Source organism: Larus michahellis, chromosome 9 (assembly GCF_964199755.1).
Source record: "Larus michahellis chromosome 9, bLarMic1.1, whole genome shotgun sequence".
Classification (NCBI taxonomy): Eukaryota; Metazoa; Chordata; class Aves; order Charadriiformes; family Laridae; genus Larus; species Larus michahellis.
Window position 1 is genome coordinate 36,556,682 of NC_133904.1, and position 19,745 is coordinate 36,576,426.

At 38.5% G+C, this 19,745-nt stretch overlaps 1 long non-coding RNA gene across 1 annotated transcript in view; it reads right to left on the minus strand.

Annotated features, from left to right (window-relative positions):
• Positions 1 to 941: 941 nt before the first annotated feature.
• LOC141748727 (uncharacterized) overlaps positions 942 to 19,745 on the minus strand; it is a 79,532-nt gene continuing 60,728 nt past the window's right edge. Inside the window, exons 5-7 of the long non-coding RNA XR_012589084.1 lie at positions 15,673 to 15,865; positions 7,184 to 7,335; positions 942 to 1,111 (exon numbers count right to left, since the gene is read on the minus strand). This is a non-coding gene — a long non-coding RNA (uncharacterized LOC141748727). The remainder of the gene's footprint in view (positions 1,112 to 7,183; positions 7,336 to 15,672; positions 15,866 to 19,745) is intronic.

Here is a 19,745-nt window from a genome sequence, read left to right on the forward strand (position 1 = left end):
CTTCTGGCCTGTCAAACACCGGTATTCGTGCCGTGAGCCCCTGTAGGACAGCAACTGCCTGCTGAGCCAGATGGAGAGGTGGCTGTGGAACTAGACAATTAATTGGAAAATTCAACGCCAACTTGCACCTGCATCCAGCAGTTCACTGACACCACAGAAAGGAAAAAGAGTCTGATCAGAAAAATACAGATACAAACCTCATAGCTGGGCTGGATACACTACTGTCAGACCGTATTCAATTGCACAGTACTTTGAGAACAGTTAAAATGGGCATTACTTAAACCATAAACAAAACCAATCATTGTCAATTAGCACCAGTGCTATAGTATATGCAAACCAGCATAGGAATAGATGGTATAGTCATATCCTGCACACAGCAATACCTGACTGTAAATACCCGTGTACACTATAGCTACAATGACAAATGCAACTTCATATAAAGGTTGCTTCCTCAGTGGAGATTACAGCAACTCCAGATTAACATTCTGACAATCTTATTTTCTTAAAGTTTAAGTCATAAATACAGTTCTGGCTACAGTGTCCCTTGACCTGCACCAGATAGCTTTAATCAAGTTGGTATCATCATTCATGAAAACAGGGCTGCAGAGGCTTTGCTCACTGAGACCACTGACAACGCATCCGCACTGCTCTGGATTCATGGCTGCTGGTGACCATGACCCACAGACTGACGTTTGCTCTGATGTGCCTATATGGGATCACAGGCAAGGCTCACAGTACTTTGAATCCAGAGTTGCATGAAAAATGTTCTCCTCGTAACCCAGTTTTGTATATCCAAGAGGCCTGGACAGTCCTGGAACTGTCATCTTTTGTCAGATTTGTGAGCACTTTTCTGAAACGAAACTCTGAAGCATCTGTTGCTCACCTACTGATGTTTTGTAATATCCTTAATCAATCACATCTGATACAATAGACTTCCCGTATGCAAACTAGAATCAGTTTCGCTGCATTGATTCACTGCCAAAATCCTTCACCTGGTGTCATAGGGTAGTGGCGTTTGTCAAGCAACAGCACTGTGCAGGATACAGCTTTAACAGTCAACTTCTTCTGTTCTTCAGTCAATGGCATGGGATCATAAGGAAAGATTCAAGAACTGAAAACAGATGGAAAACATATCTAACTCTTGAAAGGACAACACATTTATCCTATACCATTGCTTAATTTATTTTAGGTTTTCCTAAGGACATTATAGGTACAGTTCAGAACAAAATATACCTACAGAGATGTGAATATAGGAATTCTGTGTTTTCCTATCAATTATAAATGAAAGTATTTTAATAGTTATTAATTACACACACTAGTGTTATGCAGCTACCATTAGTTGGTTTTGATGCTGGGATGAGGGAAGAGAGAGAAAAAAACCTGAAAACTATGTATATGGCATCAGTGGGTAACTTTTGAAGTTATGGTTAAGCTTAGGATGAATAGGGAGGCAGGACTTAGCTAAAAGGAAAATAAAATCAATTCTCTTGAGTCTTCTAAACACAGGCTGACCCTATATTTTTCTCTGCCAAGCAGCTTGACACACTGTTTGCATTTTTAAGTATCACTGCTCAGAATCTTGGACAGGTATAAGCAACAAAGTGGAAGAGAGTCAGATGCAGGCCAAGATAGGCAGCAGATTCACCTGTACCTATCCCAAGGGCAAAGGCCACTGTTTCTCTTCACTCTCACATATGCTGTCTCTTGAAGGTGATACTTTCCAAAGTGACATCATCTTCCTTTCTGCTGCTGCTTCAAGGAATAGTATTTCTGGAGAGTTCAGATCTCAAACAAATGAGCCCCCAGACAGCTAAGTATTTTGGTTTGTACATATTGAATAAACCACATAATGCCTTTAATTTAAAGACAGTTCCTTCAATTTGATGATTAAAAGAAAGAACAACAAAAATGAAATTGTCACAGTGCATAGGTCCTTATTTACAAGTCATCTGTCCCCATTTCCATCCTGGGCTTGGTCTTTTAAGCCAGATAAACCTGTCTCCAACTGGCAAGTATATTGAATTTTTCATTTCCCAAGCATTCACAACTTCAGCAATACAGTAGTCACTAGAGCTCTTAAAATTCAAACCACACACAGAGTGCTTGATCACATCTACAAATTATATGTTCTTCTCTCAGCCATCCCCGTCGGAAAATGTTCTGCGTGAGAAAGAGGACAAAGTACAGTCTCAGAAGCAGAAGAACGGCTTCACCAAAATAGAAATGTGACCATCCAACTCTTAAGCAGCACCAGATCAAAGAAACACTCCCAGGAAGTGATCTCATTCCCATCTAACAGAACATATACAAAAAAACCCTTAGTTCTTAATTAGTATTTGTATTAGGAAGATCCTAAGTCAATGTCTTAGATGGCAGTGAAAGACAGGTGTGCATTTGTAATAACAGTTTTTTACAGAAGAAAAGCCAAAGGGTTTCCTTTATGTTGTACAAAAACTAGACGTTTCAACTGCTCTCGTGTTGCAGCAGCAGCAGCTCAACCCACTGCCATGCAAGGTACCCTGTTCCCAGTCAATTCAGTCTTCTGTTTGAGGGAAGACTGGGGCTGAGCCCTACTGAATCACTATGGAAAGCACCTAGGGCAGGAGGGAACACCTTGCATCTCTGGTGTAACTAATTTGGACATATGGAAGGAGGCAGTGGAGCCTGTGTTCTTTTTGGCCTAGGAAATACCATCTGCAGCTGTGAAATTCACACAAGCACCGAGTTGGTAAAGAAAACAGATGGCAAACAGAAGCAAATGGTTAAAATGTTCCCTCCACTGCAACACATGTGAAATCCCTTATTCCAATGGGCTGCAATAAACCTACGACTGTCAGTGCACATATAATGTATTGAAGAATTTTTCTTCACAAGGAAATAAATCTGATTTTTATCTAAGCTGGCAGTAAACAGGGTCAAATATTTAACTGTTTCTGTGGCAACTTCCCTATTGTTTTTCAATTTTCAGTTTCGGTGTTTTTTTTATAATGCCAAAGTCAGAATGCTGCATAGCTACAGATCACAAGGATGTGAACAAGGTGAAGAGGGCCCATAGCAAACACCAACTGTCAAATGAGGAAAGTAAATGTTTATCATAAAGAGCAAACTGTGGTGCCAGGTAGAGGAACTTGGCTTCACCAACACTGGATTTATTGTGAGTGATTTAGTCAAATGATTTATATGGATTGCAACACATTTTCCCTTTTTGTACCTTGCTTTGATAATCAAAAAATATTCTTGTAATTTACATTAATAGCTCTGCAACATTGTGGAAAATATGAAAAAAGACCTTTATATTTTTGGCACCTCCTACTGCAGAGGACTGGACACGATCAATGCTCTTTTGAACTGTTCCAAAGGGTTGGGCAAGAATTTGAGGTACACCCAAAATGTCATGAAAGACCCTGTACTGGATCCTCAGAAGAGCTGGTCAGTGAATGTCCAGGTCAATGGTTTTCTTAGGCCCAAGGCCGCAGCACGCCTCTGCCAGCAAGCAAAAACATTACACGTACAGGTCACTTCCATTATCTTAACTCAGTGGTTTTCAATAATAATAACAGAACACATTATAGAAGTATTATTTCCACAGTCACTGGATCCCAAGTTGGGGAATACTTTGAGGCTATAAAAGGGTGTCACGACAGAAGATTTCAGAGTGAAATCAATTAAGAATTAGGCTTTTTCAGCACATGTTGCTGCCTCAACAGCACAAGAAAAACAACGCACAGCAGAGAAAAGTGCAATATAGTAACCCAAGAATGGAGTTCAGAAAAGCTTGAATTTTTGATCACAACTATTGTTTTGACCTTGGAAAAGAGTTCTTTTAGTTTCCTATTTATATTTTCTTATCAATAAAAAAACTCTTACTTCAGAGTAGGGTTGAGTGAAGGATTGAAAGGAAAAAAATTGGAAGTTTTGTAAATGGAAAGAAGTTATGCCTTATTGAATCACAAAGAATCAAGTCTGTCTGTGACACAAAGAACAAACATGGCTACAAGCTCTTGCTGCACTGCTCTGGAAGTGCTTCTCCGTGCTCTGCCAGGGCTGTTCACACGACACGAGGAGGATGGGGCAGAACTTGAAGCAAACATTTGCTATCACTAAGGTATTGGGCCTATGTGCTACATGAAACCGACGCCTAAACTTTCTGATTTAAGAACATAAAATTTAAGCTTTCGTTGTTAAGCTAGAGCCAAATCTTTTTCCAAAGATATGCAAGACCTATAGCAGCTTCTCCCAGGGCCAGCAACCAGTAACTCTAGTAGAAAGCTTGGGACACCTAAAATTTCCCCATATACATATTTCTTTTTACATGCAGTGAATCATCCTAGAGAAACTCCTTCCAAACACTTTGAGACTAGCTGGATACATGGTATTTGGAATTTGGATAGCATAATATTTGAACATAATGGAATAAGAGGAACAAAACTGACTTTTACAGGCTGACCCAGAAAGAAGAAAAAGCTCAAACAAAAAACAACCCTTAGTATTTTAGAAAGAGCACCCCTTTCCTGCATATTAAATATTAAGCAGAAATAATCAGGTAGGATAATAAGCCTACATGTTTAAAAATAAAGCCACAGACATCAGTTCCCATCATGAAATGTATCTGTTAACTACACGCATCAGATAAAAGGTATGATGAATTAGCACCAAAGAACCGGGCACTGAATTTTCTCTGGTTCTTGCTGTTCTGCATCATCAGGATTCCAGGAGTTAGCTAAAATCTATCTACACATGATCAGGATTGACTTCCAAAGTTTTGCAACTATTAAGATACCAGTTACTGTTAACATCTGGATCAGTCCAGCTTCAGAATCCACTCAAGCCTGAGCTAATTCCATATTTAAACATATTAATTCCAACCTCAACAGTGACAACATGTAAACCTTGTCCACATGCTGAACAAGAAGAAGGAAAGGCAGAAATTTATCTCTTAAAATAAAATACCAGTGATTAATAAATCACATGTTTATATCTCTTTGGAGGAATACTTCTAATACAAAGCAAGTCCAGCCAGAGTATTCCATGCCAAATCAAATACTCATATGAAAAGAAAAGACAGTTTCTGCCAGCTCCTAGGTCCAAAAAAGCTTTAAAAATTGGAAAAACTAAAGCGTTTGCCCTCTTTCCATGAAAACCCAGAGTGCTGGGCACCAGGAAACATAATGTTCCCACTGATCTCCAGTAACAGAGGTGAATAATAATAATTTCAGAGTTATGAGAAGTAATTTGATGCATTCCACTGGTGGGATGGGGGAGTAACTCCTCTTGATATTGTAGACACTTCCCTAGAAGATAACTGCATCGTATAAAAATTCAGATTTCACCCCCCCACCCCCTGCATTGTCCAACTGAAGATAAAATCCTTTCCCCCCAGTTACAGACGATTTGGAAAAACCTGTCAGAACCACAACAAAAAGAAGGCAGAAACAATATTTTTTTTATTTATTATTTCTTTAAAACACTTGGGCATCATTTTCCCTTACTCGATGGGAAGCTTATCGAGCTTATAAAGATGATCAGCTTATAAAGCCTGATTTCATAACCTAGTCAGTTCCAGAGAAGAAAAGCAGTTGCAGAAACGCTTCAGTCAAAGTACTAACACAGAGCCGATTACTGGTGGAAATAGTATCTTTCCCCTCCAATAAAACAAAACAAACAAGTATTCTCCAGAAATACTAGAAGAACTTTGGAAAGTCTATGCATTTAAAATCAATTTGAAATTTAAACAAAGCAAACCAAACAGCCAACAACAATGAAAAAAAAAAAAAACACCAAAAAACAACAAAACAAACCCAAAAAGCCACTCACAAACAAAACCAAGCAACAATGGAAAATAAACTGTACCATAATTGACAACAAGTACTTTTAGTATTATTTCCATTTCTCATCAATCTTACAAACTGCAAACCCATTTCATTTTTCACATAAATGAAGATAATATTGATAAGGAGAGCCATGACAATGAACATGAAAAGTTTAGTAGCTTTTCAATGAGTCAGATCCAGCTCCACACGCAAGCGAAGCAAAGGAGTCTGGAATATACATCGTATGTTCTTTTGAGTATCTCTATCTCCAGGGATATAATTTATTTAAAGTTTTGTTTTTCCATTTCAAGTTTCATAGCCCCCTGTTTAGCTACTCACATCTTCATGCTTTACCTTACAGTATAACTGCAGCAACAGCAGCAGCCTATGCACATTTGGGGAACCATTCCAAAATGACTCTTTTGATTTTGGTGACTTGGAAGGAGATGCAAACACCTCCTTTTCGTTCTTTCCTTTTTTTTTTCCCTCCCCCTCTCAATCAAGGAAAGTAATTTTCCTGAAAATGCACCTCCCAAGATACTGGTTCTCAGACAAGCTTCACCAGTCACAGGAATCTGAGATATTTCAAAGTTGCCTCTGCTCTCCAAAGATGAATCTACCAAATAACGGCACCAACTATAGCCCATCCTTCACCCTGCTTCTCAGTGTTTTTCTCTACATATGTTTCCTCCATTATGGCAACTTTGAGTTTGCAATCTCCATTTTGATAACAGAAGTAGATATCATGCTCACAAACTAAAATAATCCCAGGTTGAACACCCAACTAGTGGAGGTTAGGTTCCTCACAAAATCATCCAGTTAAGACAATCCTGGTCTTTTTAGACTAAGCAATTTTGAACAGATGACATGCCGAAACATTCAACTGAGAAACATTAGAAGTCTCACAACTTACTTTTTTTTTAATAATAATAAAAAAAAAAGTTCTCTTGTCAGACTAATTTCAAGTTCTCTAAAAAAAAATTATGCCATAAGTTCCACTGTATGAAACATGAGCCATATTGGGTCAATTCTGGCAAAATCTATAGGAAATGCCAAGAATAAGTTTTGTTGGAAATGTTTAACAGCATTACTAAGAAAACACTGATAATATTAATCTCTAACGGCACAGAGCAAGGAGACCAAAGAGAGTTAAGAAAATGCTATTATTTCCTCTGTATTGTAAGGCTTTAGATTTTGCGATGGCAGAAAAATCAGCTGCTGTACTGAGAACATCACTTCAAAGGTAAAGACAACCAGCAAAGAGAGCTGGCATTTTTCCTCTAATCTTGAAAAAGACAGCTGGAATGGAAATGACACCTGCAACAGGAAGACCATTTCTTTACAGCTATCTCTTCTAAATGTGTTCTACTTACCTGTCTGCTCATGGTGGCCTCTGATGCAGTGTAGCAGAGAGTTGGGTATTTATTTAACATCTGTGCAGACAGAACAACTACCATCATTAAACTGGAGCAGAAGGGTTTTTTTATCCACTCTACACAGCCGTACATGACGATACAGGCAGAATCTAGAAGAGAAACACATGTAAGATTGCACAATAGATAGCTCAAAGGTCCATCCAGCCTATCTCAAATAATTGTCTCAGCTGGATACCTAATAAGGAATGAAATCAAGGGAAGTATATGACACTTCCCCTCTTTCCCAGCCTCGACCTATTTTCAACTCCAAGCTACTAATCCTCAATAGGCTTCTCTTTCATGAACTTGCTTTGTCTCTTCTGAAACCTCCATAACCTTGTAGCATCCACAGTGTCCTTTGGCAAGTTCTACAGGTCTGCTACTCATCATATGAAGAACCTCCTTTTCTCCCATTTTGAATGGGTCCCCTATTAGCTTCATATGATATACCTTGGTTCTTACATTAGGAGAAGTAATAAACACTTGAATCCCTCTGTGCCACTAATGACTGCAAATATCCACCATTTTATCTGTTTTCCTTCCAAACTGAAGAGTTTACTCATTTCTAGTACCGAAGCTGATCTACCCATAGGGTTTTTTTTCACCTTTTTTGTTCTTCCCTGTTACATTTTCACCCCTTTTATGTCCTTTCAGAGATACAGGTGGTTCTCAAGAAGCAGGCAAGTCACAGACTTATCTTTAACCTGATACTACCAATTCACAATAATTGATTTACTTTCTTCCCCCCACAGTTGCCAGATACTAAGAATATCTTTTCATGGAACTGTTTTCATCACCCCCAAGATCTTGCTTTTAAGTGGTAGGGATCACATTTTTACATGTGAAGATAGTGGTATCATTTCCCCACATACATAATTTTGTGCAGCACTTATTTACACTGAATAGCATCAGCCATTTCATTGCTAAGCCTCAAAGTCTTACATTTTTTAAATTTCTCATAATCAGTTATTTCTCTCATAACACATTAATATGGCACATAATCCTATACACTGTGACACAGGCTTGAGATTTCAAGGATGAGGTTTATCTGGGGTAATTGAGTATATATTTAGAAAGATATTACAATGAATTATTCCAGAGAGAGAAAACATTATTAGAGAAGGATATTTGATTTTACTTGCTACCAGAAAAATACACCATGATACTAATTTCCAACAGTTCTCAGAGGTTCATTGTTTTATTTCAAAAGGAAGTCAGCTGCAGCTTTCCTTCCCACTGTATACACACATCTTTTTTTCTCTAGAACAGTGTTAAAACAGTTGTACAGGAAACTGTAGCAGAAAGTTTTGAATCCCTTTATTCTACCCCCTAAGGCAGTCAAACAAGCCTTGTAACTAAACACAAATGGTGCTGCTAGTAGGGGCTGGAGCGCCCATCCTGCCTCTCATGAAAGCCCAGTGACAAAACCAGAGACTTGTCACTCTACCTTTACACAGTACAGGGAACCTTCCTTTTTTTATATGCAATGTGGAGCGGCTTCAACAGGTGCAAAACTGTTCTCTCACTTTTGCCATATTCCATGTATAAGAGGGAGGAACAGATCCTTCTCCTGTTTTACTTGTAAGGAAGACACAAGGGTTAACGAAGCAGTTTGTCCGTGGTTAACTCTTGTAAGTGTTCTCTCAGCATGGCTATAGGTCCAAAAAAAAATCTCAGAACACTTCATTTATGGTTCCCAAGACAGCTCATGCAAAAAGAGCATCAGGGCTCTCAACTTGCCAAAAAGGTCTTCCAGCATGCTCAGAAACAGGAATTTAGGCTCCTGTTAAAAATATTGGTCCATCTGAATTTTACACAGCTTCTCCGTTTCACAGTACATAACCTATAGTTCAGTGGTGGAACACTTTTTACTACAAGATGCTGCCTATGCTAAAAGTTTACAGAAGTTCGAGGGAAGATCAGACAAATTAAAAAAAGAAATTCAGAGGTTTTTAAAGTACAATCTGTCTGAAGCAGTTCTTGAACCCCAAATTCTTGGAAGAAAGTTTGGGCAAAGTATCCCTAAAATAATATTGCAATATTTTTCCCTAGGCATTTGCTCTTCACTGGATAAAACAAGGTCCTATGCTATAAGACCTCACACCTTATCTAGAGTAATTAATAATTCCCATGTCAGCACCAAGACAGACAAATAATGTAGAAACTCCTGTGCACCCTGTGTCATTTCCATCCACAAGTATGCAATGCAGCCTGGAAGATACTTTAGGATTCAGGTCTTGCAACTGACTGTTTGGACCAACCTGCTTTATCAGCCTACAAGAATCAGGCTGGACAGTCATCTGCTGGTGATCATGGAAAGATCATGGAATGTCTAGGTTGCTTTCCCAACAGCTATGTGCTTTACAGGACAAGCCAGTTCATTATTTTTTTTATTTCTAACTTTCTCCACTGGGGTAAACTTTCACCTTATTTTAAAACAGTTGTGCATTAAAACAGAAAAAAGTTGCAATCATAGCACATAATCTTTTTTCTGTAGTTATGAAAGTGGATGGATGTCTTTTCTCCCTGTGTTATTCCGGATTCTTCCTTAACAGTTCTGAAAATTTAAAGCCATCTGGTAGCAGCTGTGTCTTGACTGCACACCTGTGCTTGAGATGGAGTGGGGAGAAGTTCAATAAGGATTATATTGTAGGTGCCAGAACGTTGCACTCATTCCAGAAATATCACACAGTTTTAATATTCCCCCCTACTTACCCCTTAACTGGTTTGTGCTTTACTAAGAACATACAGATTAGAAAGACAAAGCAATTTCTGGAGAGCACAAAGCCCTTGCTGCTAGGCGCACAGCAAAAGTTTCCACGAATCTCTGTTGATCCTGGACGTGCGCTTGCAAAGCTATATTGATTCAGAACAAAAATAGGCCTTTGGCTGGGCACTGTGGCTTGCCATAGATATCTACTTATCAGCAAGCCAAAGCAAACTGTACTAACAGTGAAAAAACACCATTCTGAGCAACTAGACAATACCAAGGTTGGTAATGTCTGCAGCTGCAGGGACCATGCAGTCAAGTGCAATTAGGGAGTACTCTCAGGATACAATCTCTGATTATTTCCTTATCTAACCCTTTCTTTAAATTCAAGAAAATAAGAAAGCTGTGTATGCAGGACACACACAAAAGAACCTCTCAACCTGCAGAAGTTCAGAACAGGACAAGCTAAATAGGTCGCTAATCATTCTTTTTTTACAGCATGGCACCACTTCACTGCTGCCGATTCACTCACTCTAGTCGTCCTTGCTAGGACATGCGTTCCTGTAAGTACTCTCCAGAGTTAAGCAGTCTAAAATATGGGATCTCCCCCATACATTAATCTTATTACACTAGGGCTGCTTTCCGTAATCTAGCACTGGCTTTATGCCCTTGACTGTATCTTAAATCCTTCCCCAAAGCAGCTCTCATCTTGTTCCCACCTCTTCTTTATCAATGCAATGCCCTGCAGTTTCTCCGGCAACTCAGTGCTCAATCAATGCCCTAGCATGGTTCTAAGAATGCTTTGTTGTTAAAGGTATTATCATTTGAATTAAAAATAAATCCCAAACTACCTGCAGATAATTATTACTAACCCCACAACACTCTCTGCTCCATCCGTCTTTTCATCTCCACCAATCATCTGTAAGGTTTTGAAATAAGATGCATTCTCTCAAATAGCAAAATGCAGAAGCTGAACAAAACCACAGGTATTTTTTTCAAGGAGTAGGACTATAAATGTAAAACCTTGCAACATTTCACGTTAGGTAACTATTTTCCCTTTTACGGTATCTTTGATTCTTTTAGTTAATAATTGTGTAGAGTTCCTGAGTGTTCAAACAGCTGGCACAAAGTGCCGTGGGATTTTTCAGCTTTAAACAATCTGCGTGAGACACAATTTCATTCTAAACCCCTCATCTCTTTATTAATCCATCAAAATGAAGCAATGCAATAGCCAACCTAAGTTTAGCTACTCTCAAAATCCTTCTCTATAAGACATTAATCATACTTAGATGCCCCCTCTCTTTAAAATCCACAGGCACTTCCATTCTAGCTGGTAGTGACAATGCATCACCTGCAAGAGTAAAGTAAAAAGTATTCCCTGACAGGAACGTAATCTCTTTAATAGACTGTGGTTTTCCAGAGGTTGAAAAAAGCAACTCTTTTTCTTCCAAAAAAACAAGAAGTTTCATTACGTACAGCAGCTTTTAACAGAAAGTTGTGCAATCCAAAATTCACCAGTTCCTTGTTCCCCATGAAAACCTTTCAGCACAGCAATTTAATTCAGAAAGAGAAAGAAAGCAGGTTAGGTATTTCACATCATGAAATTTAAACTAAGCAGGAGTCTTGGGTTTGGGCAAAGATGAAGACAAGAAAGAAAAGTAGGCTCTTCCTTGAAGGACAGAATGCATCATATGTACTTCCAAGAAAATCAAATGGGGTTTCCATTCCCTGTAAACATGAATATTCTACTCTCCCAGCCTGAAACAAATAGCACAAGGTTATAAGTGCTTCTCATTATATACAGAAGGAGCCCAGGCCCAAACCCAATGTCTTAGACCCTCCACAAAAGAAGACTGGTTAAAATCCAAAACCAGACTTGCAAGCTGACTGTGTTTAAACAGCCAGCGTTACATGCAACATCACTGAGGTTTGTTTTTTTTTTTTTTGGGGGGGGGGGGGGGGGCACAGAAAAATAGTTGGAGGAGACGTATTTTTCAGTTTTGGCAAGGTCATTGCTGTGTACAGCTCTGAATCTCACACTTCTATTGCTCCACATACCTAACTTTTAGCAAACCAGTCATTTGCACAAGAAAATTTGCCAGAGCTGCCATTCTCCACTGAAAACTACACCTGAGAGCAAATGAGAAACAAACAAACAAACAAAAGGTGTACTTGGGCAGCTTTCTTCAGGGTGTGCTGAGCTGGGATGTGAATCAAACCAACCACCCAATTAAGATTTCTTCAGAGCTGTCTACTAAGAAGGAAAAGAGTTTTGATACACCTTTGGTTTAGCTCTGATGAGATTTTGCCCCCACACACCCCGATTAATTCCATATTCACTTACAAAACAGTTTGGCTTGTAACATATCACAAACCCTGCCACAGAGGGTTACTTCACCATCATCCCTGGCCTGACTTGAACCAAAAATGGGGACTACAGGAACAGGCATTCAAGATAGATACACTTGGCATTCAGTTAGTGCATCTCCTTCGCAGCACATTTCTTCCCCTAAAGACTGTGTTCTCAGAATGACCTGATGATACAGCTCGAAGACTACATTTAATAAATTTTTACTGATAAGTCCTTCTCCGGCATCAAGATCTCCTCTGACACAGTCCAACTGAAATAAGGTGTCTTTGTCAGCCTCCATGCCACAGTCTTCATTAGACCTACGCTATTATTTCTTACTACGCAGCGAGTGCCTCATGTAATAGGGTATAGCACTGAATACAGTCTCATACTTAGGTTGAATGTTAAAAAATTAAATCCTTTTGACTTAAGTTAATAGCCAAATTGGTTGAGCAGCACTCCAAAGTCCTCAGTCACTGAGCATTTCCTTCATTTCCCTTCTTACGATGAGAATGTCTGTTCATGAGAATGAACCTTGGTTCAACCTTGATTTTCATAACTTTCAGTGCTTGCTCCAAAAGAATTGTTAGCGGAAAACAGTATCCATGTACTTCTTGAAGGTTATGCAATGCCACAAGCGATTCAAACAGATGAGGAATTCTGGCTATTCATTGGGGCAGGATGTTAAACAAATCATAACTATCTGTGATATATTCATCACCGCAGAACACAAACATCCACCAATTTAAAGTATGTAAGATCTTCTACAGCAGAAGTTTAAACCAAAACTACTTCATAAGCATTATTTCATTCTATTCCAATTAATTTTGATGATGATCTGAAAGGTCCCTTCCAACCTAGGCAATTCTGTGATTCTGTGCTCCATCGTGATATCTGAGTATGAATTCCCATACCACCACCGAGAAAGGCAGCACTACTCTCAGGGCAGTAACTGGGTTGTGGTAGCACTCCAGGACTGAGTCTAGAATTGTGCCCCTGCTGTGCTAGCTCTTGCAGAATGCAACAAAAGACAGATTTGTGCCAAATAGATTATCATCCAAGTACTTTAATTCCTATTTTACATTTGTGAAAAGTGATTCATGTGTAATTACTCAGTAAGTTAATACAAAGTGGGACTCAGCCAAGCTACAGTGCTTAATTCACTAGTGCTTCTAAGGTACTTTTTGAGATCCTGTAATAGGAAATTTCTAAGAAGGACAAGAGATTAAAGTAAAAGCTTTAAGACTGTCAAAATGCAACAGTTGCCATTTGCTTCCACACAGATCTACTTGGGAAACAGTTCCAGAGCCAGTACTTTAATGGCTTACATACTGTATTTTTTTCAAAAGCCATTAGGGCCTTTGAAATCCCATACTGGTTATTTGGCATGACCGGAGAACTTCTATGCCAGAAAAACATTCTGCTTGCCAGGATGAGGTAGGGGAGGCTCCTCTTTAATTGGGCTAGTGACCAGTTCTCTTAAGGAAGGGCTTTTACTTCGTTATTCAAAAACACTTTCTTGAGGATAAGAAGGAGCAAGTTTAGCACGTGAGCAGGCCAGTCAAAAAGCAAAGACACAGAAACATGCAATGTCAGATCAGAGGGAAACTTTCAATCTGGGTTTCAGAGACCACTTATTGAACCAATGTGGGGAAAGCAGTATTGGATTTTTTTATTTAAAAAACAAAACAAACTGTGTCAAAAAGAGGTAAAAAAATCCACTGAAGTGATGTCAAAGGTACTTACAGATTTTTCTTCCATTTTAATTTCCTTTCAAAAAGAATACTGTTAACTTCATTGTACAGAAAGAAAAGGTTGTGCCGATATTTATGAAGTTGTTTACAAGATTCTGCTTTAAATGCACATCTTCACTCCCAAATCCAACACCACCTACAGCAGTGTTAAGTTCAAAGTTCATTGAAATCAGTATTATCATAGTGACATCACATCCTGATAAAGATCAAAACGGACATCTGATTATTTAACTCCAGCTACTTGTTTGTACCATTAAATCATATTTAGTCTTTCACTTTCCAAAAAAAAAAATCAAACCCAAAAAAGAAGTTAAGCAGTGTATACAAATTTAAACAGCTTCTGAATTCACATCAACCTGTGATGTGCTCAAAGTTTAAAAAAAAAATAATAAAAAAAAGTCTGTTCCTTTTTTTATTTTCCCAAATCAGTAGGTTTTTTTTAACAGAACTCATGGACAGAAGACCTAAAACGCTGACAGAAGCTGCAAAACTTGGAAGCCCAGATTATACTGAAGACTCAAGAGATTCCTTTAGTTTGGATTAGCTCCCAAACTCCTAGATGTTCATTTTAATTGAAGCATGATGGTTTTATTCTCTTTTTACTCACACTGCGTTTGCATTGGGATACAGTACACGTATCCCAATCTCTTAATTTTCAAACAACATTATGCGCTAAAGAATTAGATCCTTTAAGTTCAACCTGTCGTGACTTTTCATATATATATTACATGTTGTCCTTGAAACTGAAGTCCAGGATTTCACAGTTATTCACTCAATTCATGTAAAGTTTAGCAAAATACTATTTCATCTTTCTCTTCCATGCCATTTCTCAGCACTTCGAGTCAGCAGAAGGCAGCTCATTCACCATTGATTCGTTATCTTCAGAACTCGCAATAAGCTTTTCTAAGCCCTTTGAGAAGAAGCGTAACAGTGAGCTGCAGAAATGCAGAGGTTGCAGTAAATGCGTTGATTAATGAAGCACTAGATGGCACCCTCGCATTCAGCTCTTAACAGGTTTTTACAGCCCTTCTCACTCAGATTTGAAAACAAGTACCTGAATTTTATTCAGGTCAAGAATAAGGATTTTTAATTCTTTACATAGGAATGTGTCTTAGGAAATAACACCTAATACGGTGGTGCCAGATTACAAATTCAAAAAGTTAAATCCCTATTCTATTCTACATAAGAAAATATTAGTTCTTCTAAATAAGAACATTTTAGAAATGAGTAAGCAATTCCATTATTGCAAACAGTTTAAAAGCAGCCTTTAGATCAGAGAAAGATATTATGTTCACATGTTTCTTTTCCTCTTGCCAGTAAACAGTCAAGAAGAAGTTGTAATTAATTTCTGAAAATCCACATGAGTGCCTCTGTAAATGCTGGACAAGTCAACAGAGTTGATGGTATGCAAAGATTTAGTTCTCCTGAAACAACAAGGTCTTTGTGTATTTTGCCAAACAAGCTGGCATGCACCTATTTCCAGTACCATTAGGATGCAAGGAGGCACTGTTATCTCTAGACAGCATACTGATAAGAAAATTCAGGCTTTGAGCAATTAAATTATATGGTCAAAACCGCAGAGGAAATCTGTGTCAGAGCAAGGAAATGAAGCCATTCCAGGTCAGTGACTTACCCAGGAGGCTGTCTCTCCCTCTTGCTTCCAGCGAGTCTTAGGACTTGCTTAAAGCGCATGTCAAACTGGTAGCAGGCAAATTCCATTCAGGACTCATACAGAGCATCAAGGGATTTGAAATAAGGTAGTCGGCCTGTAGGTGGATCACGGCATCCTTTTCAGAACTCTCTCATACAACCAATATTCTCCTTTTCTGAAGCAAGGACAAAACAGAATGTTCTATCTTGTCTCTGAATTATTGCCATGAAATTTCATTAGGGCAGAGATAACAAGAAGATGAGCACAGAATTGTAGGTACATTCTAGATCCCTGAAAAAATAAAGGATCATGGCAGAGAAACAACAAAGAAAGCTACTTTATGGTGGTATTATGGAAAACAAGATGAGTAGATAAAGAAAGGCTTAGGAAGCAGAGAAACTGGAGGGAGAAAAAAAAAACTTCTACAAACAACACTAAATGTGCTATGGTATTATTTAAAATATTAAAAAGCAGAGAGCTAGGCCTTGCTATAGTTTAAATTAGACGACTGAAATTGATTTTACAAAACCCACTGAAGTTACACCAGGGTACATGAGGTCAGAATTGGACCCAAAGAACCTAATCTCTCACCATATCAACAAGTTAGCAGGTGGTCAAGACAGCCCAGCTGGAGAATGGGCTCAAATTTTCAATGAGCTAATACACACTAATCTTTCACTCCTGCAGACCTGGATTCAAAACTTAAGATCATGAACTAAAATTAGTCTGCTGGTTTCATTCTAGTCCCCATTTGCGCAGGGCACAAAACCACCATAAAAAGTGTCATGACTGGCAATCTCTCTAAGACAGGCCCAGTTCTGGAATAGCAGGAAATGTTGTAAGTTAGGACTGAAGCACACTGGCACAGCTGCATATGGAATTTTATACTCTCTGCCCACATTATGCTTGCCAAAGCCAAATGTTTTTTCTCCTTGACTTCTGCAAGTGCCACATTCATGCTGAAAAAATAAAAAGAGAGAAAGGAAAGAAAAGAAATACAGAATGAATCATTGCAGTCATTGGAACCAACACTGTACTGCTTCCCACTCTGTACATCTGCAGTAAAGGCAGTAATATTGCATAGGGTATAAATTTGCAAAGACTTTATTTACAGTATCTAGTTTTGTGTTTAGTTATTTTGTTGATTGGGGTTGGTTTTTTCCTTTAACATAGTACATAGCTTCTTTTTGTCCCTTAATAATGGTGCACATTGCTAAACGGGGTCTATAATTTTTGAACTGGACTAAATCAAAGTACCATAAAAACAGAAGATTCTCCCAACTCAAGTGACTGTCCCAGCTTAGCTGACTAGTGACCCAGCCTGAAAACATGCTTGAATTATTAACATAAAATATTCATAGTTATCCATGACAGTTCACTGGACAAACTCCAGCCACATACAACAAAGATAATCAGACACATGTCAATAAGGAAAAATCACATCCAACTCCTAAGTCTCATATAAAATCACATATTAATACAGGCAGTATTCAATAGTTAGAATCTAAAGGAAGGGCTCCTGAACGACGCCCTATCCCTCTAAAACCATTTAGTATTGAGACAGGGTTTTGCAAGTAAAATTTCTCCCATGCATCATGAAAATTCCAGCCAAAACGGGCAGTGAAAAATAAGGTCTCCAGTAACACATAAGGTAATACAAAAATGAGCAGTTTCTGGCAGTTATGAGATTTTTAAGATAGCAATAAAGGAACACACAAGGCTGAGTTAAAAGGAAATAAGAAGGAATTGACTGATATAGGAGCTTAATGAATTGTTCTATTTGACAATTATCGGCCATAAATAACATGACTCCACTACCTCACAGAATTGAATGAGACTAGCTGACTGGAATTAAATAAAGCAGGAACATAACTTTTGCCAGCAAAAATACAAAAGCCAGATAACAGTAGCAGCAGTAGCTGCTGTTAATCCCAGGAAACAGTTTTTCTCCTTTTGCCAAAGCAGCCATTTTCCCCCAGAGCAATTCTCATTCCAAGGCCAAGGTGGTGCTCAAATATAGTAAGTAACACCCACCTTCCTCAGAAGATACCTGCTTCAACTCTAGCCCATCCAATGCATTCAAGCAGGGAAAGAACCGAACCGATTTACTCTCCACTGGAGGACTTTGACTTTCATGCAATGGAGTTCATACACATAGCTATTAACATAAAACTGTGCACAGTCAAAACTAGCAGATTAAAAATTAAATGTTTTATGAATTTACCAGCTTATCTACAAATTACATTTTCTAAAAAAGCTCTATGTTCCCCACCTGGACTATATTTTGAGAATAGCTTCTATTTCAGAAAGTTTCTGTTAACATCTAGGTAAACATGACAACCTCTCCAACCAAATTTTGGGTCCTCAGTCACTAGAGTTTGCTTCAGCTTCAAATATCTCAGAAAAGGTGTTCAACAAACACCAATAAGAAACCTGGAATTTACCTCCCATTAGCGTATTAATACACCAAATAGTCCTTATTAACGGAGTGGATTTCTCTGGCTACTGTTACGTCTTGTAGGTTCCATGCCTGTGGAAACTTACTTCTTAGGAAGAGGAAAGCCTAAGGTAGATGCTTAGGACTGCAAAGCAGAAGGAGACCACCTCTGTTTCTGTAGCTTCAAAAACCAAGGAATAAATAACAAATAGAGCCGAAAACTGCCCACAGAATTGAGATATTTAAGCCGTGCATTTGCAATATGATCACTCTGTTCCCATTTAATTTTCTTTCTTAAATCATATGCATAGAAAATCTGGGAATAAAAATAGGCTTTCTGCAGATTGAGCAGGTTCAACAGTGGAACATGATTTTCTGTAGCCTATCTAAAGGAGCACAAATAACACTTTGTTTCTCAGACATGTTTCCAAGTGAAAAGTCAAGACATTTTTTGATTCATCTGAAAGTAAAACTTGCAATGATAGAAATGGGAAATCCCATTGTGGAAAGTTCAATTTTTATTTCAAGTTAACAGTTGTTAACAATCTTGTATTGATGCAATACGTGCATATATAAAAGCGACAAAGACTCCAAGAACAGAAGCCAAGGAGTTCTACTGATATCCGAATTAGACAAGATAGTAAAAATCCCACATAGCTCTCTAGAAAAAGCCCCGAATACACACAACACTGTCAAAGCAAAAAAAATCAGAGAATTAGATTTTAAGAAATATTTTTAGTTTCCGTGTCAGGAAGCCCTTCCCAGTAGCAGCTCCCTCCTCAGTCACCTCACTGCGTAACAGTTTCAGCTGAGCAGCTTTTGGCTAATTCACACCATTCTACCTCAAATGCTTACACAGGTGTGAGCTGCTGAACCTGGCTCTTTTGCAGACAGCTGTGGCAGGAGAAAAAAAAAAAATATCCTCGACTACAGACCAAAAGTAAAGCAGGGAAGAAAGGAAAAAATCAATTGACTTCTGCTACCAAGTAAAAACTTTACAGCTGTTTTAAAAAGGTACTGAGCTACCAATTTGCTTTTCTATCACACCAGTTATTAGGCACGCTCCTGGCTTTAACTACCATTTTCTGCTCCAACCATTTGTGTAACACAAAGAGGAATACAGGGCAAGCAAAATGCTGTTTGCTAAGCATTCAGAGGAAGTTACAGAATTGTGTGTTTCACCATAATGATATTTAACCTAATGAAAATTTTCTTAAAATAGGATTTGTTTCCCTTACATGACATAAATATCTTGTTCATACTAATTACAGCTGATTCACACAATAAAGCGGCTACCATAAAGTTAAAACACGGATATGTGAACAAGTTAGCACAGGGTAAACTAAGTTATCAACCTTTAGGGTACATCACCTGTGCTGCGGTAATGCTGTGTAAATGCTTTCACCCCATGGTACATGCAAAGTAGCTGATCCCTACTCAAAGAGCTGTTGAAAGAATTTCTGCTCCTTTGCCAGCTAGTCCTCTGGCTTCGAACAGATGTGGTCAGAAACTATATGAGACCAAGCCCTGGCAGGAACTACAGCTCAAGATACTACCAGTAACCAGGAAGTAAGTAACAACCCTGCTTAAAATGTTGTAAACCCTATCACAGGCTTCA